The following is a 24,271-nucleotide window of genomic DNA, read 5'->3' as shown; positions in this document are numbered from 1 at the left end:
ATTGTATTGTTGAAACTAAGGCCCACAGAAATCACACTAAGAGAATAAGATTAGAACCAAGAAGTGTCCTGACAACTAAAGGAGTGTTTCATTTCCGAGGCCTACTGTGATGCTGATTACTATTGTGTCTGATCTAGAACTTGGTCTTTACTTAGCCAGAAAGGCAGAGAATTGACAGTGACTTGTTATCCATACTGGCTGGGAGGAAGGGAACATAGACTGTGTATTTCCAGATGTGGATATTCAAATGAGAATGTTGACAGATGATGGAAATTTTGTGATTTATTGTCTTTGGGAAATAAGTGTGTTTTCTTCTCCCTTCATGTGGGCTGTTTTTTAGGGGATCTTTAGAGACCACATCATTTGCTTAATTCTCTATACATTTTTTAAAAAAGAAAATTCATCTTTCAAAGTTTCCCTTCTAAGAATTTTGTAGAGGTATCAACAGTTCTTCATGGAGATCAGTGATCTTGTGTTTATGATGCCAGCTTTTATAACTGCCCTTGACAAGAAAGCGTAATGCGTTCAAATGACCACTCACCTCCATGCTCCGTTGTGTTCAGCTTATGCATCTGGAGGGTGGGAATGAATTCGCTCAAACATTCTTCCAGGTTTCTAAACAGTACTGAAACACAGTGTGCAGAATGTGTATCTGCAGGTAAACTTGGACCTGGGGCTTGCTAGTGGAGCCACGTGGAGATGTGGGATAGAGATTTAAGAACCAGATACAAGGTGAAAGAGAAAAAAGAAAGAGCCCAGGAGACAGTCACACAGAAGCCGGACTTGGGCTTCTCTTAGCCAGACCTTCCAGTTAGAGGTGGGAGTGTTGAGGGGTTGGGGGGGTGGAACAGAACTGGCACAGAGTGAGGAGAGGGGGAGGTGGTGGTGTTGGAGAGAAAATACGCACTTGAAAGAAAGATGACAAGAATTCCTCCTCAGCTGGGTCAACATATCGTCAGGCCCTCCTTCCCTCCCTCTAAAATAATGACTTCTTTTTTTTTTCTGGTATGGATCCATCCGCTGCTCTAAAGTGTAGGTAAAACTCCACTGGAAATGGGAGTTTGTTATTCTACATCTAACAAGAACTTTAGGGTCAGAAGGACTGGATACAAATCTTGGCACTACCACTTGCTGGCTGTGTGGCCTTGACCAAATACTCTCAGAGCCTGAGTTTCCTCCACTCTCAAATGGGTAAAATGGTAGTAGTAATGCTGCAAAGATTAAGTGATATTTTATATGAAAAGATTAGCTAAGTGTATAGTGCCTGGCAAATAGTAAACACTTAGAATAGGCTAGGAACTATTTTATTTTGGTCTTTTTTTTCCTTTCTTTCATTGCATTTAGAGAAAGAGGAAGGGAGAGAAAGAAGTATCAAGGTGAGAGAAACGTTGACTGGTTGCCTCCTGCATGTGCGTAGACTGGGGATTGGACCAGGACGATGCTCCAACCAACTGAGCCACACCAGCCAGGGCTAGTCTTATTCTTTGAACCCACGAATGAGTTCCTCGAGTTAAATCATTGGAGTCCTTGGGGAGGCTGGCATAGAAGTTTTTGTTCCTGCTCTGAATCTGGCCATACTGGGTCAGGGAGTTGTAGATGGTTGTAGAATGAGGTTTAGATTGCTTGTGTGAATTTAAAATCTAGTAACTAGAAACATGTATTTTTGTTCCATTCCAATTTTTATTTGTTTTTGAACAAGAATACAAGGATGTTAAAGGAATTAAAAAAAAGAAAACAATCCTCCTGAAATCCATCATTTTAATACAACAATCCTGTGTTAGTTTTTTATTCTTTTACCTTCTGCGACTGAATAGTTCCAGCTTTATATAAAAGAAATGTAAAAACCTAGTTAGCAGAGGCTCAGAAGTTTATTGTTTATGCCTCTGCCATTGTGTATTTATTTTGGAAATTCAACAGTCAGTTCCTCCTCTCTTCCTTCTAAACTCTTCTCTGTTACTTAAATCAAGTTGCTTGTTGAACCATTGAACCATGGGAAATTCATTTTCAAAATCTGCTTAATTGCTGTGAGACTTTTAATTTGTTCTGGATGATGGTGCTAATGTCTGGGAACTGGGACTGAAGCCCTCCAAAGTTGTTAATTCAATCAGCCGCTGTGCCCTTGCCATGCCTAATGAAGGGGGAGGGGGGCATCCAGATTCTTCTCACAAAGAGGCCAAGGCTCTCCTGAACACCTTGTCAAAGATGAATAAGAGGGGCCCCACAGTTAGGTTGAACACTTGGGGCAAATTACCAGGGTGTCAGTCCATATTATCCAAAGCTCTGGGCTGTGCTTCCCAAAATGATTATTCAGTGGGTTTTATGTAGGACCCCAGAGTTTTAAGGCATGGTTTTTGTGTGCATGTTGTTCACACCTGCTAATCTGCAAAATTCTTTAATTACTGAGGTTCTGTTGTGGCTCTGTCTATAATCTGTAGGATCATAAATATTACCCCCAGACTATTGATATTCCCGTTAACCGCTGAAGTTTTCCATGGCGAGACTGGTGAAAGCTTGCTCTGTCCTCATGATAAATTAGCTTGTTTATTCCTCTTCTGCTTATTTCTATCCTGCTGTTGGTTAGTGTAATGAAGCAGAAATCCATTGTGTATGTTCATTGGGTAGCGATCCTCTGGCACCAAAGGGGGTAATTGAGTAGAAAGGCAGAATGCTGTTGGTGCATGGGAGAAGTTAACACCACATGAGGTCACCAGGCTTCAAGCTTTAATCAATGTGGACACAATGCAATTGAGATTTTGAAAAAGGGTTTGTTTATAGTGTGAGAGTAAGGGTCAGTAGTTAATTTGAAATGCTGTAGGTGTGTTTTCCTTGAACCAAGAAGGTACAGAGCATGTGTCATAGAGGATTGTAAATATCCTCAAGGAAAGGATGTAATTGGGGTGGGGGTTTAAAAAGGGCATTTAGGAACTTAAATGTACGTACTATTGACCCATCCATGTTTTACTTAAACTTTACCATTCTTTAAAATGAGAGACTGTAGAAGAAACAGAATGTAAGTCCGTAGTATAGAGGCACAACCCTACCAAGAAACAACTTTTTTTTAAAGCAGTGATTTCCTTTCAGAAGATAATTGAAGTGCTGTAAAATATGTGTGCTAATTCTAAAAGAATTCTCGCTCTCAGAAGTTTACATCTTTTAGGATTTTAAGCACTGTGGCTTGAATGAGATAATATGAAAACCATTAACCCCTCTGCTTATTCATGCTGCTGCCCTTTTCCATTTCAGGCTCTAGTCTGTGCCAGGCATGTCTACCTGCTCTTTGGAATATTTTTCGTCCTCCCCTTATTTGATTACCTGTGGTTCAATAGCTGGAAACACCATAAGCACTCTGGCCAATTTGAAAGTAGAGAGGGCCTGTCCTCTTGTTGCAGGGAAACTTTACAGACCAATGTCTGGTTTTGCAGAAATGACGCTAGGAAAAGAACTTGAAGGTTATGGAAGAGTCAAAGGCTCTCAGATGATTTGTTGAGTGTATGTTAAATCTAGATGATGGATTCATACTCTGATTCCTCACACTTCTGTAGCGCTTTTACCCTGCTCCAAATCACTTTCATATAAATCATCTCATTTAACATTACCAACAACACTCTAAGAGAGGCTGGATCACTAGGGCTATTCACATTTTAAAGTTATGAAAACCGAAATGGAGAATAGCTGTGTTTGTGGTTAGTTTTGTTTGAGGAGATAATTGATTTGTTTGTGGAGGGAATCGCTCTGGGGAGTTGAAGATTAATTGCTGTATGATGACAGGATGAAGAACAAGAGAAAAGGCTTAGTTTTTTTAAATATATATTTTATTGATTATGCTATTACAGTTGTCCCATTTTTTTCTCCCCTTTATTCCCCTCCACCCTGCACCTCCCTCCCCTCAGCATTCCCTCCCTCCCTTAGTTCATGTCCATGGGTTATTATATAAGTTCTTTGGCTTCTCCATTTCCTATACTATTCTTAACCTCCCCCTGTCTATTTTGTACCTACTATTTATGCTTCTCATTCTGTGTACCTTTTCCCCCATTTCCCCCCTTCCTCTCCCCTCTGATCTCCATTTCTATAATTCTGTTCCTGTTTTAGTTGTTTGCTTAGTTTGTTTTTGTTTTTTATTTTAGGTTCAGTTGTTGATAGCTGTGAGTTTGTTCTCATTTTACTGTTCATAGCATTTGTTCTTCCTTTTCTTAGATAAGTCCCTTTAACATCTCATATAATAAGGACTTGATGATGATGAACTCCTTTAGCTTTACATTATCTGGGAGGCACCTTATCTGCCCTTGCATTCTAAATGGTAGCTTTGCTGGATAGAGTCATCTTGGATGTAGGTCCTTGCCTTTCATGACTTTGAATACTTCTTGCCAGCCCCTTCGTGCCTGCAAAGTTTCTTTTCAGAAATCAGTTGAGAGTCTACAGGAACTACCTTGTAAGTAACTGTCTCTGTTTCTCTCGCTGCTTTTAAGATTCTCTCTTTATCTTTAATCTTGGGTAATGTAATTATGATGTGTCTTGGTGTGTGCTTCCTTGGGTCCAGCTTCTTTGGGACTCTCTAAGCTTCCTAGATCTCCTGGAAGTCTGTTTCCTTCACCAGATTGGGGAAGTTCTCCTTCATTATTTTTTCAAATAAGTTTTCAATGTCTTGCTCTTCCACTTCTCCTTCTGGAACCCCTATGATTCAGATGTTGGATCGTTTAAAGCTGTCCCAGAGGTTCCTAAGCCTCTCCTCATTTTTTTGAGTTCTTGTTTCTTCATTCTGTTCTGGTTGAGTGTTTATGTCTTCCTTCTACTCCCAATGGTTGACTTGAATCCTGGTTTCCTTCCCTTTACTGATGGTTCCCTGTATATTTTTCTTTGTTTCACTTTGTATAGCCTTTGCTTTTTCCTCCAATTTGTGACCATACTCAACCAATTCAGTGAGCATCCAGATTACCAGTGTTTTGAACTGGGCATCTTATAGTTTGGCTATCTTTTCATCACTTAGCTCTGTTTTTGGAGATTTGATCTGTTCTTTCATTTGGACCGTATTTCTTTGTCTCTGTGCTCCTGTTACATTGGAAGGGGCAGAGCTTCGGGTATTTGCCAGGGCGGGGCAACCCAGGTTGCTGAGTTGTGATGCTGTCTGTGGGGGAGGGGTCCAAGAGAGAACAAGCTCGGCTCTCAGCTGTGTTCAGTCACTTACTTCCCCTGCTACCCACAAGCAATTTGAGCCCTTCTAGTGCTCATTCCTGGGTGGGTGGGTTTGTGTAGGTTCTAGGACCCCATGGGTCTCTCCAGTGGACTCTCCTGTGAGACTGAGAGTTTCTCTTCCTGCCACAACCCCCGTAGGTTTTTACCTCCCGAGGTTTTGAGGCTTTCTTTTCCCTCATTGGAACCCTGGATTGTGTGATCTGTCTCACTCCCCAGCTGTTCCTCACGGTTTATCCGCACACAAATGTGGGACCATTCGGTCCCCCAGCCTCCGCCTTCCCTCATAGCGCCTCTGCTCCGGCTGCCCATCTTTGCTCCTCCTACCAGTCTGGATAGATGTTTCTTCTTTAACTCCTTGGTTGTCAGACTTCCGTACAGTTCAATTTTCTGGCAGTTATGGTTACATTTTGTTTTTAAATTTATTGTTGTCCTTTTGGTTGTGTGAGGAGACAAAGTGTATCTATCTACCCCTCCATCTTGGCTGGAAGTCCTTAGTGTGTGTGTGTTTTTTTAATATATAGAATTATTTGCTATAGAAGTCACTGCATATTAACAAACATTACTTTTTGAGCTATCTTCTAGGACAATGAAATGCCATCTGTGGTCCATGTTCTTCACCTTCCCCATGTAACACTTCAGCTGTTCCCATTAACCGTTGTTAAATATGTAAAGAATATGTCTTTGAAGGAATAACTCATTTTAGCCTGCTGGGGCAGCAAGATGTTTTGATCTTTCCCTGGGCAGAATCTGGGTCTCTAAAACCCTATGGTAAATCTGAAGGAAGGAGCCAGTGAGAGCGTAGAAGAGGCAAGTGAAACTGATTTTCTAGTATTAGCTAGTGAATGATGCTGTGGTATGGTCATGTACAATATTAACTCTTCTGTGGTGTGCTTTTCTCTCTTATCTAAGTCATGACAACAAATATGCATTGAAAGGTCATTTTTGGTGTTGGTATGATAGCGCATAGAATGGGTAATTTAATTATGGTGCATCCCACCTCCTGTTTTTGAACACTGATGATATTTCTAGTTTGGGGGCTACATGATAGCCATTCTGGGAAAACCTCGTTTGTAGTTAAATTCTCATTCATACCCTTAATTACTTCCTTAACAATTTCACCTCTGTTAATTTATATTAGGCCAAAAGTCATGCTCATTTTTAAAGATTTTGATCATAATTGCAAACTTTCCCATCAGATCAGTGATAACCACCAAATACCCCCATTATTCAAGTCAGGAAGTGTTCATCTCTCTGCATCTTGGTCAGTGCAAGGCATTACATTTAATTGTATAATTTTTGTTAATGTGCCAAGAACATTCTTTTCTTTCTTTCTTTTTTATTTATCTATTTTTAGACAGAAGGTAATGGAGGGAGAAAGAGAGGGAAATAAATATTGATCAGTCTTTCAACGCCCCCAGCTGGGGACCTGGTCTACAGCGCAGGCATGTGCCCTGTCTGGAAATCAAACCGGTGACCTTTTGTTTTGCGGGACAATGCCCAAACCTCTGAGCCAGACCAGTCAGGGCTCCGTTTCTTACAATTTACATTTCTTTACTAGTGAGGGTGAACTCATTAAAAAACAATTGTTTTTAAATCCTCATCCAAGGACATTTTTCATTGCTTTTTTTAGAGAGAGAGGAAGAGAGAGAGAAAAAAGCATCGATTGGCTGCCTCCCAGATGTGCCCGTATAGGCCCAGACCAGGGATTGAATTGGCAATGTAGGTATGTGCCCTGACTGGAACTGAACCTGCGACCTCTTGCTTAGGTTACAGGACGATGCTCCAACCAGCTGAGCCACACCAGGCAGGGCAAGTGTGAACCTATTTTCATAAGATTACTGTCTATTTATATTCGTTTGTGACTTGCCTGGTTGTTTCCTTCCTTTAGTATGCTGTTTTCAAAGTTGATCATCCCTATAGTACACTTAGAGATTAGGGAAAGAGGGGGAAGACTTATTGGGGAGGAGGGTCCAGCCAGATTCTATTGATAGAAAGATCCTGAGTTTCCTTTGTGGCATTTCTCCTGCCCCCTCTGAGTCCATGTGATTTAAAAGAATTCTCACCTCTGACTCCAGTGATGGGCATGTGACCAAGCCAAAGTAGACATGTTAGTCTAATCAGTAAATTCTGAGGTTTGTGTGGAGGCTACCAGGAAGGGAGGCATCCTCTATTTTTCTTACCGAACTTAAACCCTGATAATATGAGCCTGGAACTGCTGGAAGCCTTCCAAGGAAGCCTGATAATGAAGCTAATAAAACATAAGGTAGCATTCAGTGACTGTAGAGAACTGAGATCTTTTGACATAATTTGATCTCTCAAAATCTATCTAAAGACTGCTCTGTCGCTGGACATTTTTCAGCTTCACCTTACTAAACGATTGATTAATTTTTGCTCAAGCAACTTTGAGCGGTTTTCTTTCTCTTGCAGCCCAGAAATCTCTGACTGATGTACTTACTGCTATGTCTTTGGTTTAAAGATAGATTGATGGAGACCGCGAATACATTGCAGAAGGTGTATTTGGAGAGTTTGTTCAGGGTTGATGGAATAGGTCTTCTGTAACAATTAAAATATAAAATCAGCTATGGAACCATAACTGCTACTGCTCTGTTAGGAATAGCTCTTCTAACTAGAGCAGCAATTGAAATTGTGTGTGTGTGTGTGTGTGTGTGTGTGTGTGTGTTGTACCACTGTTGGAGCACCAAATGGCTGGTGAAGATCATTAGTGACAATTCCTAGAACTAGGGCAGGCTGCTGGCTTTGAAATGAAGTTTGTTGCAACATGTCCTCCTGCTGAGCTGGATTTCTTTGTGAAATGGAAGACAACAGGATGTCCCAGCATCTAAAATGAAGTTCTTGAAGGCACAGGAGAAGCTTTAATGACTGCCTAAGCAGAGCAGTATTTCTGGGGATTGTTGGGAAACTTAAGTAGATGTTGCAATGGCTCGAGGTTTCTTTGGGACATCCAGGAGTCTGTGAGGCAGAACGAGGAATGAGCCAGCACACATTACTACCATTCCTAAGCTGGGTTAGTCAAGGGCTACAGAAGGAGGGCACACATGGATCTTGCCTTTGAGAAACTTAAATTATGATGGGAGAGATAAGGTCGATAAAATGAGACAGTTTGTTGTTAAGGTCAAAGTTGGATGAAGACGACTAATTGTTCTGAGCCTTTTTTAGATCAGGTAAAAAGATCTTTTTTTTTTCAAGAATTAGTGAGTTTGACCTGGGCCTTTAAAGTTTAGGGTGATCATTTGAAGCACAATTTGATGTGCATAATCCAAGACAAGATTCACCTCATTCAAGGCATTGAGCTTAATAGAAAAATGAACGTAAGAGAAAAAGCCATGAGCAGGATATCTGGTTCTGCCCCCATGTGCTTGTCATTCAATTCCCCTTGCTTCTTCTTACCTTTATTATTTGCTAAGTGGAGATGGTACTGCTTTTTCTTCTTGGCAAATAAAAACAACGGCATGTCTTTCTCAAAGCCAAATATGTTAGCATTTTCTACCGATTTCTTTTTGTTAAAGGCACTAAGGTAAATCCTCAGGGTTGTTAGGTCACTTACAGCTTAGAAATTTGTTTAGATGTTCATTAGGTGGCATGTCTTAGTACTTTGCTAAATTCTGGGGAATATAAAGAGGAATATACATAAAACATGTAACCTGCTCAGCTGTGGTGTTATGAAAAGAAAGCACCAGATCTGAAACTAACACATTGAGATCTCAGCATCTAGCATGCACCAGCTATGAGACTAGGTTCACTTAGTATCTCTTCTATCACACACCATAGATCTGTAGGCAAAAATATGTTTACAAAAGGCACTTACCTTTTGTAATGCACCAAAGACAAATGTAACGCTGTTTCAGCTAAGTAGACAGGTAGGACATGTATAAGAATATCTTAGTAATGCAGAGCAGCATCTAATAAAATATTAGATAAGATTAATTGAGAATTTAATGTGCCAAGCAGCGTGCTAAGTGTTTTATATGCTTTATCTCAACCTTCATGGTGTTTGAGTTGGAACTCAAATCTTTGTCCCACTTGCTGTTTTCATATTTAAAGGTCTTGAGAGACTGAAGTTTCCTTAAAACAGTGATTTGGCCTTACCTGGTAAATGGCATTTTCTTTAAAAAACTCTCTGTTTTAAAAGCATTGGAGTTTGGGGGACAAAACTGGAGGTGGCTATAAATTGACTGCAAGGTTTACAAATACCAGTAAAGACGGGCACTGTGTTAGACATTGTGGGCAATCTCCATTCAGCCCAGAGTCTTCTGTCTGTATTTCCCTTTGTGAACACTTTTGCTGAGTGTCCCATCACCCTTTGTCAAGATGAGGTCCTGTTCATCCTGTCTGCTTTCACACCATAAATGTTTTAGGAACTCTCCACAGACTGGCTGGATTGTCTCTCTGGCGATGAACAGATTGTGTGGGTGATGAGACAAGTAGGAAAAGACTCAGCCATCAGAAAAGAGGGGTGGAAAGCTCTTTCTCGGGTTGTCAGAATGGAGCTAGGACACAAAGGGAACTTCGTTAATCATGCTTCCTATTGTGATGAGAATGGCGGAGGCATTTTTTCCAACCACTATTATTTTGTCCTCTGTCTCGTCTGAGTTAAACCAATTGTTAATAGCTAATCGAGGGGTTAAAAATTTCCCAGGCATGGCCAGGCAGAATCAACCAACTTCACTTGATAAAGGAGTGGGTTGATTCTGATTGGAAAACCAAGTTAGGTGAGGTACCAGGCTTCCTGCAGACAAGGTGCTAGTTTGGTAGGAAACCCTTGCCCAAGATCTACAAAGTGGTAGATTTGTGCTTAGATGATGAAAATTTCATGTGTGCGTGAGAAATGGAGTCAAGATTTAAAAAAAAAAAAAAAAAAAAAAAAAAGACTAAGGTGTTCATAGGATTCAGTCACTTTGTAGTACCACATGCCTAAAATAAGCAATGAATGTAAAACTTCAAACGTCTCAATTTACTGAACAACCTTGGACAACTTGTTTAATCTTTCTATAGTTGCCTTCTTAGAAATCAAAGGAGGATAATAATCTTGGGTATCCACTTAAAGGGTGCTGTGTAAAATAATGAGACTGTAAGTGTTTCGAGTGCCCTGGAGATGAAGAGATAGGGAAATATAAGTATTATTCATATTTAATGAAGAAAGGTGAATGAGAGTAGATTCCCCACCCACCCCCTTTTTTTGAAAACCTGTTATGCTTTACAAGGGAGGTTGTAGTGCTAGAAGGGGTTGCCTTAGTAACAATTTTGTTTTCCAAGACAGATCCTGCAAGTTTACACTGTGGTTGGTTTTCTAGGAGGAAAGTTCGTGGATAGCCTTGTCCTCTCTCCATTCCTTGAATCCAGTGATGAGATGTTTTATAATTATTGTTGGTTGAGGATAAATGAAAGGTAGTGAAGTCAAAGATAGTATTAGTGTTTAGGAGATAGCTGATCAACTATTACTTTAGCTATTCCCTAGCTGCATGTTTGTCTATTTTCTTTTAAGAATTAAATGGAGTTTTGAAGTCGGAGTAGTGAGAGGTGGCTGTAAAGTGCAAGAAATAAGCATCACAGTGTCTCAGGGTTTGAAGACAGAAAAAAGAGCTGCTTAATTCTTGGGGTTTTTTTAAAAAAATTTTTTCACCTCTATTGCTCTATTCCTTAGTCATCTATTCAGAACAGAAAGAGAAAATTCCCCATAAGGTTTTTTCCCTCTAATGTCTGGTCTCATGTAAATGATATTTTCTTCCCAGGCAAGACTGGAGTTTACGACTTCTATTATGGTGAGGAGCCGCTACTGCTGTTTTCTCTCTGACCAGTAGAGATCCCTGATTCCCCCGCCCTCCATTTGTTTTCAGCAGGAATCTCACAATTCTCCAGTTCTGTAGAGAAACAGATCCTTGTTTTATAAGGGGCCTGTGAATTCATCGAGCGCAGCCTTGCCCACCGTGGGGTCTTGCAACAGACACGGCCATCCTGCTGTCACCTTTCTGTCCTAGTGATGAGTGGCTGTTTAGACAGCTTGTTTAAATTTTCAGTCTGGTTGAAACACTATGATGGTTAAATGTTCTTTCTTATCACTCAGTAGAAAACTGGCTTCCATTACCACATTGTAATTTCCACTCAGGAATCCTGGATTTTCCTTTTGGAATAATTTACATCATGTGCTTCCCTTCAGTTAGATGGTGGCCTTTCAAATAATTGAAGATGACTGTCACTTCTCTCTCTTGACTTTCTCTTTTCCAGTTGAAAAACACCCCTTATCTGGTTTAGACTCTTTTCCACACTTGCTGTCCCTCTCTGGTGATTGTATTCCCAGTCAAGATTAAGTGTACCTCCGCTACCATGGCAACTGGCTAGGGGCTTGTTGTTTCTACATAGAGGAAACCACCATTTTCCTGTTTTCAGTAGAATGCTCATAATTCAGAAATCAACTTGTTATTGCTGGTGGTCAGTTTATTCAGAGAGCACCGAGTTCTAAAACAATCTATGCACTGCCTCAACATTTTAACTCATATAGCTTATGCCAAATTCATTTTCTGTGTATCTGCATTTTTCTCAGTAAGAGAAAGTGTAGCCTAAGGCAAGGAGAGATTCTGAGCTCAAATACATTTAGGTTCAAACCTCAGTTCAACTACTTGTTGACTTTGGGTGAGTTTTTTACATTTTCAGAGTCTCATTTTATTCATCTCTATGTGTAGATATATTATGTACCCCTCTCTGTTGTATAAGAATGGATATCAATCCAGTTAAATCCCCTAGCCCAATGCCTGGTACATAACAAATACCAAAAAATGGTACCTGTTATAATCATTTATAATTCGTAGATAACAACCTGATGGAGCCAGTCCAGTATGTAGATAACTGCGGTGGTTATGGATTGTTGAGGACTTAGAATCCTTGTAGTTGCAAACTCTGAGAAGGGAGTGCCACAGAATGTCTTAGTGGGGTAGAGATTTGTCTTCTAAGTTCGAGTTAGGAAAACATAGGGGTTCCCAACTAGGAAAAATTTTGTCCCCCAGATGATATTTATCATTATCTTGAGACATTTTTGGTTTTCGTATCTTGCTGGGGGAGTGGGGGAAGAAGCTATTAGCAACTAGTGGGTAAAAGCCAGGGCTGCTGCTAAATATCCTACAATGCATGAGGCAGCCCCAACAACAGTAAACCCGCCCAAAGTGTCCGTAGTGCTGAGATTGCGAAACCCTGGGATAGAGGGATCAGGGCAGGACAGCCAGGAGTACTAAGATGGAATTGGCAAGTGTAGCTCTCTGATTGCAAGGAGCCCAGGCTTTGAATAAAACTTTGAAATAAGATGATGATCTAGTGTAACTGTAGCTCTAACCTCGTATGGTCTAACCCCATAATCCTAAGGTCCCTTTGTCAATCCTTTCTTTCTTCCCATTGTCATATGCTAATTAAATAAATCCTGCCAAAGGTTTATATGAAGTTTTTGCACTTATCTTATTTTCTTATGTTGCCCTTATTAAAGACATAACTGACCTCTTCTAGCCAAGTCCACCTCTTCTACCTGTCCCCTTTCTCTTGATTGTGTATCCTGAAAACCTAAAGAATCCATGCAGCAATAGTTGAACCCCCATTGCGGGGCAGGTGAGGGCATGCAACAAAACAAGCAAAACCATTTTCTCTATCTGTAGGGAGGAGAGGAAGGAGTAGGGAAGACCCTTGTTAATACCTTGGCTATAAATATTTTATAATAATTTGTAAAAATAATTGTGAAAAATGTTATGGTCCCATTTCACTGAGGAGAAAGCAAGGCCTATTTCTGAGTCCCCTCAAACAATAGGCTGACTAAGGTATCCTTGGGCTATTTCTCAGAGAAAGGACAACTTAGATATTGAAGTTAAATTTTTTATGTCTTGGAGTTACTCTATATAGGATTCAAAACCAAAATCCCACATCACATTGAGTAGGTTTTATTGTAAGAAGGGAAACAGGAGGAATCAGCAGTGCTCTGAGGAATTGAGTAAAATGGCTCTCCTGAGAATGAGACCACCCCTGCCCAAGGTGAAGGAACAGATATTTAAAAAAAAAAAAAAAGATTTTATTTATATTTATTGATTTTTTAGAGGGGGGGGGAGGGAGAAAGAGAGCGAGAGAAATATCTATGTGTGAGAGAAACATCAATCAGTTGCCTCTCACATGCCCACAACAAGGGAACCCAGCCTGCAACCCAGGCACGTGCCCTGAATGGAAATCAAACTGGCTACCTTTCGGTTCACAAGCTGGTGCTCAGTCCTCCGAGCCACCAGCCAGGGCAGAACAGATCTTTTAAAATTTAAACTGAGTTCCCAAAATTAGGCTTGTTTAGTACCTTGCAGGTTTGTTTTCCAAAATGACTAAAAGTAGAACCAGGTCCCTGGGAAGTAAATTAACAAGTTTTTAATACAGCTCAAGTATGTAAAAGTTCTAGAAAACTAGAGCTTCAAATTTTGTTGTAAAAAACAACCAGTAAGCTTCATTGAAAAACCAAGTGTAGAGCACAAAACTGAACCAAGGGCTACGGTGATTCCATGTCATCTGCACCCCAAGTCCTTCACGCAGAACAGCTGCCTCACTCAATGAATATCACATTGGTCTGCTGCGTAGACACAAGCAGTGTATCCAGCTTAGGGGTGGGCTGGGGAGCTGCCTTTGGGTTCCATTGTCACTTGGGTGTTCTTGAACTGAAACAGGCTGCGTAAGATCAAGAGCTGAAAAAATAAAACCAAAAAAGACCAAGAACTGGCTGGTGGCACAAAGTAAATGCTGTCCCTGGTAGGACCTTACAGCTTGGTCTGATGCTGGTGACTCCTGTAGCGCTCTCATGTACTGCAGTCTCTTATTTCACTGTGCGCTGCAGAGGAACCAGATAGCTGACCTCCTCTCACCCTCCCTGCTAATCTACCCCTCCCAGGCATCTCACAGGTCCATCGCTTTAACTATTCTGCAAGACCTGCATATTCATCTCCATAAGGGACAACTAAAATCTCTTTGTACCCTGTGTCTTCTTGATGTTTCTTGAACTCAGCTTCATCTTTTGCCTGAGCCAGAATGAAATGTGTGTCAGGTATATGCTTGACAGCCTCTGGAAAAGAAGCTTGGAAAGTGGTATGAAGCATATTCCAGCCACAGCCCTGGAAGAGAAACAGCTTGTTTTCATAGAGTTTCTGAATCTCTCCCTAACTTGAGCGTTCCTGAGCACATTCCAGTACGCAGCTGGATGAAGGACAGTGCCCCTAGGGTTGGTGCAGACTCCATGGGTGTGCAACATGCTAAGCTTCTGCTTCTCTTAAATCCACTCTAGGACTTTTTCTTTTTTTAATCATTAAGGTCAAGGGATTCAGGTTGTTTTTCCTAATCTGCTGCATACAGTTGCAGGAGATTGTCAGAATTTTTAATTAATAGTAGGGCTCAATTTTCCATCAGATAGGGAACTGACTGAAGTAGCTTTTTCCAGAGTATTTGATCTTTGACTGCAAGCCATCAAATACTGTGCATAAACAGTCCTTGAAATACATCCAGGAATGTCTAAACTTTTGGAATCTCTGGGCCGCATGGAAAGAAGAAGAGTTGTCTTGGGCCATTGTAATTTTGTGATTACATGACATTGAGACATGTAATCACACACACAAAAAAATCTCATAATGTTCTAAGTAAATTTATGATTTTGTGTTGGGCTGCTTTCGTAGCCATCCTGGGCCACATGTGGCCCGCGGGCCAAGGGCTGTGGGTTGGACACCCCTGAGACGTTAGTAAAACAAGTGGAGCATTTCTGAATAAGCTCCAGGCCAACATGAGCAAGATTCAGATCTTCATGAGACATTTCTGAAATGTCTTGCTGTCCTCAACCTCTAGAAATATGAAATCAGTGGCAGCCTCAGTAAGGCCTGAATTAATTAATCCTTCCTAGGATCTCAAGGCTAGAACCTGAGGTGCAACTGCAGCAGTAATGACTGTTCCAATCACCAGCACAAGTTCCTCAGGCTTATTACTTGTTAATCTTAGAAATAACATTCTGAGTTTTTTTGGTGGTGGGTGGGGGCGGGGGTTGCCATCATTGAAGAATCCAAAAATGTTTTGTGTATCAGATGCCCTGCTCCCTGGAGCCATCGATTTCCCATGTCTGCTCCAAATGCCACCACTGCTCTAACTCTCAAGTCAAAATTTTTGGAGCCCTGGCTGGTGTGGCTCAGTGGATTGAGCGCTGGCCTGCGAACCAAAGGGTTGCCTGTTCAGTTTCCCATCAGGGCACATGCCTGGGTTATGGACCAAGTCGCCAGTTGGGGACGTGTAAAAGGCAACCACACATTGATGTTTCTCTCCCTCTCTTTCTGTCTCCATTCCACTCTCTAGACATAAATAAATAAAGTGTTTAAAAATTGTTAGAGAATCATCCCTGATTGTTGGGGATGTTCATTGAAAGACAAGGAGAACCCCTGTTTTTAATGAGGCAAGATCCAGACCCCCTAGTACCTTGGTATTAACACATCCTTAGGGGAAAGAAGAGGGGATAGAGAGCAGGGGCAAACTCACCGTCTCCCTCCAGACTATTCTGCATTTACTGGCAGCATTATTATCAATATGTAACATTTATTAAGGCCTCACTATGTGCGAAGTGATGTAATAAGTTCTTTCTGTTAATTACTTTATCTTTACAACCGACCCGTGAGATGAGTACGCTTAGTAAAATCTTACAAAGAAGAAACTGGCATTTCATAAGGCTATGTAAGTTGCCTAACTAACCTGCTAGTAAGTAACAGAGCTGGGACTTGACCCAAGTATTTCTGGGTCTAGAGCCCTTGCTAGTAATTTTTCTTATTCTGTTTTTGTAAATGTCTACAGCCACATCAAGAACCTTGTGAAAGCTGCACTGCAATTGTTTTCCCTTATGCAATATTTCTTTTGTAGAGGGTAATCTGGTTAAAATTCAAAATATATTAAGAACTAGGCAGTTTAAATGAAAATATGAATCAATGTTATGAATCGACGAGTGTCATGAATTGATTAACCAATTTCATCAATGATTTTTTTTTTTTTTAGGGCAGTGTATGACACAACTTCCATTTCTTCTGAATAGTAATAGGCAGCACTGTTGAGCTTATTTCTATCATCCTGAAAAATGGAGTTTGGACATACTCCACATTATTTCATTGTATTGGAATGTCTTTGTGTTGCATTATACTGTGAGTGAATGGGCTATTGCTTGGAAGCTGGACTGGAGTGTTTTGGGGTTTTTTAATTCCTAAACATTTTCTTTGTGATTGGATTAGACTCAACTTTCCCATTGTGCATATTATGGAGGTATATTTCATCATGCTGAATACATCAGTATGAAGTTTTACAGTTGGCTGTTGTTTGCCCTTGCCTTTTGGAACAGTTTGTTGGTCTCACCTGTTGGTGGAATATAGAAAACACCCAGAGCCTATTCTGACTCCTAAAAGCACTACACAGGAGAGTAGGATGATTAAGGTCTTTTCCTCTGACAGACATGAACATACAAGGAAAATGAAGGGAGAAGGAGCCTAGATGAACAAGTCTTGGCAGCCTCTATTCTTGGCATACACATTGACCCTAATTTAAAAAGATATTTTTTAATCTTAAAAGGATGATTTTCACCATAACGTAGAGTATATAACTTCCCTGTAGAGTCAATTTCTAAGTTAGACATGTCTAACAGTTAAAATACTACCTTTACAGTTGGAAGAACTCGGGCCAGGTGAAATAACATGCGTCGTTGGTGGCATGTACAGTATTAGAATTGAGCAGGCCTGATTCCTGAGACAATTCATTCCACCAAGGTTCTTCTCAAGTTTATAGTAGTTCAGGAATAGCAGACTGATTTGTGGCCTAGAATTGAAACTCTTCAGGGGTGTCCAAACTTTTGGCATCTCTGGGCCACACTGGAAGAAGAATTGTCTTGGGCTACATATTAAATACATTGCAACACATAACCACAAAAACAATCTTGTAATGTTTTAAGTAAATTTACAGTTTTGTGTTGGGCCACATTCATAGCCGTCCTGGGCTGCCTGCGGCCTGCAGGTTGTGAGTGGGACACCCCTGCAAGAATGCTCATAGGATGCAGCCCTCAGGGCTGTCTTTCAGCCCACACCCAGCGCGCAGGTGTCCTCTGCACTTTCAGCACTCACCCCGTGCCAACCAACAGGAGCACCTTTATTCACACAGATGTGGGCAGCTCATTGTCTTCAACTGGGCAGGTTAACGTAGGACCCTTGGATATTTTGATCTCAGAATTGCTCCTTTAGAACTTGCGACTTGGGACTTACTTAGCCTACTCCCCTCAATGCAAACTGAGCTCTTTTTTTTTCTGTTCTTGTTTATTCTCTTACAGTTGTCCCAAGTTTTTCCCCTTTGCTCTCCTCCATCCCACCCCTCCACCCGCTCCCAGTCTATCCCCACACCCTTGTCCATGTCCATGGGTCATTCATACATGTTCTTAAAAAAAAAAAAAAAGAGTTTATTTATTTTTTTTAGAAAGGGGAAGGGAGGGAGAAAGAGAGGGAAACATCAAGTGTGGGGTTGCATCTCGTGAGCCCCCTGCTGGGGACCTGGCCTGCAACCCAGGCATGTGCCTACAGTGGGAATCGAACTGGCGACCCTTTGGTTTGCAGGCCAGGGCTCAGTCCACTGAGCCACATCAGGTAAGGCCATACATGTTCTTTTAACGAGCCACATACTTCCAGCTTCTGCATATTCTAACTGATGTCCTATCACTCGTTTTTCTTTGATTCCTCTCCTAGCAAAATGACATCACTATCCCTCAGCTGCCAGTGCCGGAAACTTGGGGACATTCTTGATTTCTCTTTCTCACTTTCCACATGAATCAACATGGTCTGCAGATTCCTCCTAAATCGCTTTTCCCCCAGTCACAATTGCCCCTACCTGTCATCCTTCAGAAGCTCCATGTATTATCTCACGACTTTTGATCCCCATTCTATGCTCCACAGTTCCTTTAATACCAGAAGTCTTCCCTTGCTTTTCTTACAGAAATTTCATGTGTGATTTATTGGGCCAGAGAGAAAAACTCATTTAGAACTGCTGGGTAAATAGAACATGCTCATACATGCAGCCAGACGTTCCTTTGCCCAGGTTTCTCTCTGAGCCTGTCTTACAGATTTTAATTTCAAAAGTAGGATTAGATGCCTTTAGAAGGGGGTGTTTGCTTTTTTCTCTGGTAGGACTTGTTTTAAGATATTAATGAAATGGCCACATTTTTCCTTCTGCATGTAGAGAGTATAGATTCTGTCATAAAGTTTTCAAATATGCAGCCACTAATTATATACATGTAAGGCTAAGAGATAAACATATTATCTCATTTTATTTCTATCATTCAGGCCTTGATCCCCTCAGGGCAGTGCTGGAATAAGATAAATAATTGTGAAATGCTACCTTTGAGAACCTTAATTTCCAGGAAATAGGCTAAAAGGTAACTATCGAAACTTACTCCCACATTTTAATATTAGCTATAAACCCTTTGGGAGAAATTTTTCAGAAATTACCATGTTTTTCCTTGCCTGTTGTCTGTCTCATACACATTCTTTTGATGTGTAAATTTACTTTTTCCTCCCCCTGTGGATTGGGATGGTAGTGTTCTAGTTTAGGAGAAGTTCATTGTGATCCTCAAAATTCAGTATTCATTTTATATATAGGTTTACCCAGACCTGCAAGAACTATCAAAGGGAAATGAGCCTCAACTTGGGCACATGTAACACTGGGAGGATGGGCTTACGGCAGGTGTCGTGGTTTCTCCCAAACTCTCTGAGTGCCAGTCTTAGTCTTAATTTTACCCTGATATAGGCAGGCCCTGGATCAAATTCACTATGGCATTTTTCTGTGGTGCCTAATAACAGTGTTTGATAAAAGTCAGTGTTCGATCATTAGTGTTTGATATAAGTTAATTTCCTAACAAGTATATCAAGCATAACTGAACATTAATGTGTTTATTATGACAAAAAGATCCTTTAATAGAAATAGTTCTGTTCAGGTTTAGAGGATCTGTCTGTTCAGATGTCTAGGTTTTGTGCCAAAATGAGGAATAGAACATGGTCTCTCCTCTAAGAAACTTATAATTTTGTAGGCTTCAGAAGCTATGTTTGTGAAATAAATAGAATGCTATAATAAAAGCATGGACCAGGCGGTATTGGCATTAGAGGAAGTAAGGATAATTTGTTACTCAAGGGTAAACTGGCGAAGGCCTTAGATGCTGGCACACTTATAGGCATTTAACAAAGTGAATGAAGGAAGTGGCACTTGAGGTAGAATCCAGAACTGATGAAAATATTAAACTACTTAACAATTACGTAATGATCTTAATTTTACTTCAGTGTTCAAAAAAAAAACACAGTAATTCTAAGGATATGACTGTTGAAACTGCAGCTTAGCCTCTACTCCAAATGACCTCTACCTCCAATTCTAGAGAATTTGAAATTATAAGGGTCTTGTCTTCCCTTTGGAAAGTGAAGGAAGGGGCTCTGCCCTGGCATTTGTGAAATTCCAGATAAAGTTCTTAATGGACCTCACTTGAACCTGGTCTCAGCTTGCATTAACACTAAATTTTTGGCCCTTCAGAATGCCCTGTACTTTTGTTCCTTTTATTGTTTTTCTGAAATGGGTGAGAATATGGAGAAAAATTAATCAATAAACTGCATAAAGTTCTTTTTAGGCCTTATGGGCTCCATTCCCTAGTATCCCACGTGTGTAAATAGGAAACTTTATCATTTCTATATCACTGAGAAAAACTTACTTAGTTCAGACTCTTATTTGGTTACTTCCTGAATGTTTCCATAAATGGAGATCTCATCCTTTCCCAAGTCAAATTATGCTGTAACTCACCTATCCGATTTTTCAGTGAATTCTTCCTTAGGTTGTTCTGACATTCTCACACCTCTTACTTGTAATCTTGGCCCTTATTTTGCCCACAAGATTGGGCACAGCCTGTTCTGGAGCAGGTCTACCATGTGTTTCTGAGTCAGTTAGGCTCTAGGCTAACATCCCAGACTGCCAGCCTGGAATTCAAAGTTATAACCCTAACCCCAGTAAGTCATGGGACAGTAGCCATTAATTTCAACTAATTTCAGTACATTTTTGAGAGCCTGTTATTCCACCTTCCCTTTCTGGACCTCTGTGGAGGTATCCAGTTGCTGACTGAATCTTGCAGAGAAGCTCTCCTGCCCATTCCCTTTGTGCGGATTCCAGCCCAGTGCTGGGGAGGGCCTTGTCTGTGGAGCTTCAGCAAGTTCCTCATGGCACACTTCAGTCTTCCTCATCCATCCTTTTGCTCCATTCATTACCTCTCAGGTAATTGGAGAGATCTAATGAAGAAAGGAGCAATTGAGGGGCATTGCAATGTATTGGAAAGAGCACTGGATATCAAGTCAGGCTGGGGTTCTGGTCCTAGATCTACAGTTACTGGGGGCAAAAACCACCCATCTGCATGTGCCATGGAGAGGCATTGTATTGACTACACCTGTTCACTGTGACGACTAGATGGTACCAGGGCATGAAACTGCTTTGTAAACTGTATGTGACATAGTATATGTGTTTATTATTAACATTAATAATATTGATAAAAGTAGATATCTGTAATTTATAAATAAAAAAATGTCTGATAATAAATTATAAATACATGCATGAAATTTATAGAGTAGAACAAGTATTTCAAAACAAAGCTGCTGTTCTAGAAAAAGTTTTTCTTAACCCTAAAATTTTAACACAAAAGTGTGTCAAGCGTGCTCACAAAATAGAGCCAGCTGTCCACCTTTCTGTCACCACTACCCCGGCAGCTTTGCCAGGGCAACTTTGGGGGCCTCCAGAAGGGCTCAGATTTCCCTCACAAGAGCCGGTTCGCCCTCCATGCTGGCTTTATGAAAGATCATAGCCAAGGTAGTAAATTATAAGGTGCTGTAACTCACTTTCCATAGGTGGTCTTGGCTGCATTCCACAGCCTTTTGGCTGAAAGGTGGCTGATTTTGAAGCCCTGGCAGAAAGTCAAAAATTCAGCCCCGATGACTGGTTTGCTGAGCAATGAGCAGTAGCATCACAGATGAGCCATTCGGTTTTTCTGTGGAGATATTTTGCATTTACTTCATGTGTATTTTTTACTGCTTTGATTATTTCTGGAGTGCTGGAGGAACAGTAATTGCAGGTATTTTTCAGGGATGGAGGTTAGAATGAGTGATTTGGTGTACTTCTGTCAAACTTCGTAATGTAGCCCCCCTTTGTACTGCATACCAGAGGCGAGGGTCCATTTTTAAATCTGAATTCAGAATTCAGTATTTCTCCCCCAATTAGCACGTCTAATGGTTGGCAGGTTTTGTGTGCTAAGTCTCTGGCAGGGCCCTTTATGTGCATTTTATTATTTTTTCAAAAAGAGGAAAAAAACTGGCACCAATCTTTTGAGCTTAAAATAATTTTATATTTACCACGGCAGTTCAAATACTATGTAAGAGTTTGGCTCAGCATCCCAAAGCACTCTAATTTTTTTCCCTATTGGTTCCAATGCTCCTCAATTCCACGGGATCCTAGCCAGGCAAGTAATGGAAGCCAAGTGGTGCTGGTTGTTGGCCGTGCAGATTCTGACAAATATAGAGTAGTTCTTCTATTCTTCAAAGCTGTTACATCTTTGGCTGCAAAACAATTGAGGTTGCAGGCCAAGCATTTAAAATCCTGATCAGCCTTAGATGTAAACATACAACATTTTTCAATGTTTTTAAAGTCAGAATGAATTATACAAGTGTTTGCTACAATTTCTGAAACTTTGCTGTCAAAATGTCTATGTCATTTATTCATAAGTTTATGTTGCAGGGAACTATTTTTAAACAAGCGCTTGACTTTTGTGTGTACAGTACAAATTATTTTGCGTTCAACTCTGCTACATGGTATGTGTGAGTTTGTGTTTTAGTGGTAGTAGTTTAGTGTAGAGGAATGTCTGCTGTGTTTAAAAATTTAGCTTTCCTAGAACAGATGTTAGCATAATTAACTACTTACTGAAAATTGCTGGCAAGAATGAATTACATTTCACTTAGTGCGCCCCATTACACACACTAGGGTATAGCTAGGATGATTCTGAAAACTACTTCTCCAGTTCTTGGCCCTGCAGACCCACCTTCCGTTCTCCAGTAATTAAGATTGAATTGTGAAATAATATTTCACTTAGTAATCTAGTAAGATTTAATTGGTATGGTTGAAATATAGAATTTTATCTTCAAAGTCAGAGGTGGAGGTAGTCTGTCTGATCATTATAACTTTAGAACAATTTCAGTAAAGAAATGAACAGAGTGAATCAATTAATTCTAAAGCACTAAGTCCATTTAACACAAGTATTTACACTTTCTTTAGCTGAAAGTTTTTGAAGCGGTTGTTATAGTGAGATATCCTAAAACTTAGACACATGCTGTGGCAGGTACTAAGAAATCATTTTAGAAGCCGACCTGGAGGGAAGGGTAAACAGAATTGGCTGAAGGAATTGCTAGTTGTGTAAAACCTCACGACTCAACCAGATAATATCATCTGGCTACATCAGTTGTACAGTGTATCCCACATATTTCTTTTTAACTAGAATTAAAGTAGATCTTTGGGCTCGATAAAGACAGGCAGAATCTCTGAGGGAACTCAATATAACACATTTAAAAACTAATTTCTAAATTTAGCTGAAGATTCTTTTTTGTTAAATGAGGACTTGGTGGCAGGAGGGGAGCCTTGGAATAAAAATTCTAGTATAAATAACAGGAATTCAACTGGTCTCCTTGGTTTCTGCCACCAATGTTCCTCGTGCCTCTTGTCCTCCTGCCCCTCCGTGAGGCACATCAAAAAATACTAAGCAAAGCCAGGAGTTATCCAAGGGCCTGAATGCCCAATACATTTCATATAAGTTGAGGCAAGCATTAGATACTCAGATAGGTGAAGTTTAGAACCGAAGTGAGCACAGTAATCCCCCTTAACCATGGTTTTAGTCACCTGCAGTCAACCATAAATAAACAATCCATAAGTTTTAAACTGAGCACTGTTCTGAGTAGCGTGATGATATCTCATACGGTCCCGCTCCATCCTGCCTGGGACGTGAATCATGTCTGTCCCGCGTTTCCACACTGTGTGCGCCCCCTGGGTTGTAGTCACTTCATAGCTAGTCTCAGTGGTCAGGTGGATGGTCTCAGTCACACAGGGCTTGTGCTCAGGTAATCCTTATTCTACTTAATTAGTGGCCCCAAAGCACAAGAGCGGCAATGCTGGCAATTTGGGTATGTCAAAGAGAAGCTTTAAATTGCTTCCTTTAAGTGAAAAAGAATGTATGTACAGGAAGAAGCAGTATTGTAGTGTTTGGTACTACCCACAGTTTCAGGCATCCACTGGGGGTCTTGCGCTGTAGATGAGATAGAATTACTGTATATAATCCTATATACATACCATCCATAGCCAGGCAATAGAAGTTTTCCCTACATTACAAAGTGAAATGAATACCGAGTCACTTAGTTTTATCATTCAGGTGGAAGTTGTGTGGGCTTATGTTATCCAACTATTGCTTTTGGTCTCTCCTTTTGTAGCTACACATGTAGGCCAAGTGATTCTTAGCCCCCAAACATTGTCTGTCTTTTAAAATCAGCCTCAATTCTTTTTAAAAACAAAGTTTAATGTTCACTTTCTAGTAATCCCAAATCATTTAGGGAACAAAGCAGAGAATAAATAAATTATTAAAAATAGATTAATAAATTAAGGATTTATGTTTTTTACAGGTCCGGAGATTATGATAGCAGCTTTTTAACTGAGACTGGAATTTAAGAGTTAAATCACCCTCCTTCTGGAGTCAGTAACAAAAAGTATCGCTAGCAATTGTCAGGATAGTTATTGATGCTTATTAACATGCATTACCCTTTTAACTGGTCTGTTCTCTTTATTCCTGCCCTCTTGCAGCCCAGGGCAGATTAATCTTTATATATCATTTTTGTTGCAAGGCAGACATTCTTCTTGTTATTTAGGTGAAGGCTATTATCTGATGATCTAGTCTTCAAAGGCTCTTTGGAGGCCCGCTTGCCAGAATAAGAGGTGGGGCCTCTCCATTCCCTTC

General features: G+C 40.5%; 1 protein-coding gene and 1 pseudogene across 3 annotated transcripts in view; one reads left to right on the top strand and one right to left on the bottom strand.

The window, feature by feature from the left end:
- Positions 1-24,271, top strand: part of WLS (Wnt ligand secretion mediator) — a 143,965-nt gene that overhangs the window by 13,586 nt on the left and 106,108 nt on the right. The window lies entirely within an intron of this gene.
- Positions 14,013-15,300, bottom strand: LOC129069243 (protein FAM118B-like; annotated as a pseudogene).

The sequence above is a fragment of the Pteronotus mesoamericanus genome, unplaced genomic scaffold, assembly GCF_021234165.1.
Source record: "Pteronotus mesoamericanus isolate MK-2021 breed Mesoamerican mustached bat unplaced genomic scaffold, CSHL_Meso_final contig_105, whole genome shotgun sequence".
Classification (NCBI taxonomy): Eukaryota; Metazoa; Chordata; class Mammalia; order Chiroptera; family Mormoopidae; genus Pteronotus; species Pteronotus mesoamericanus.
This window is presented reverse-complemented; position numbering and strand designations above follow the sequence as displayed.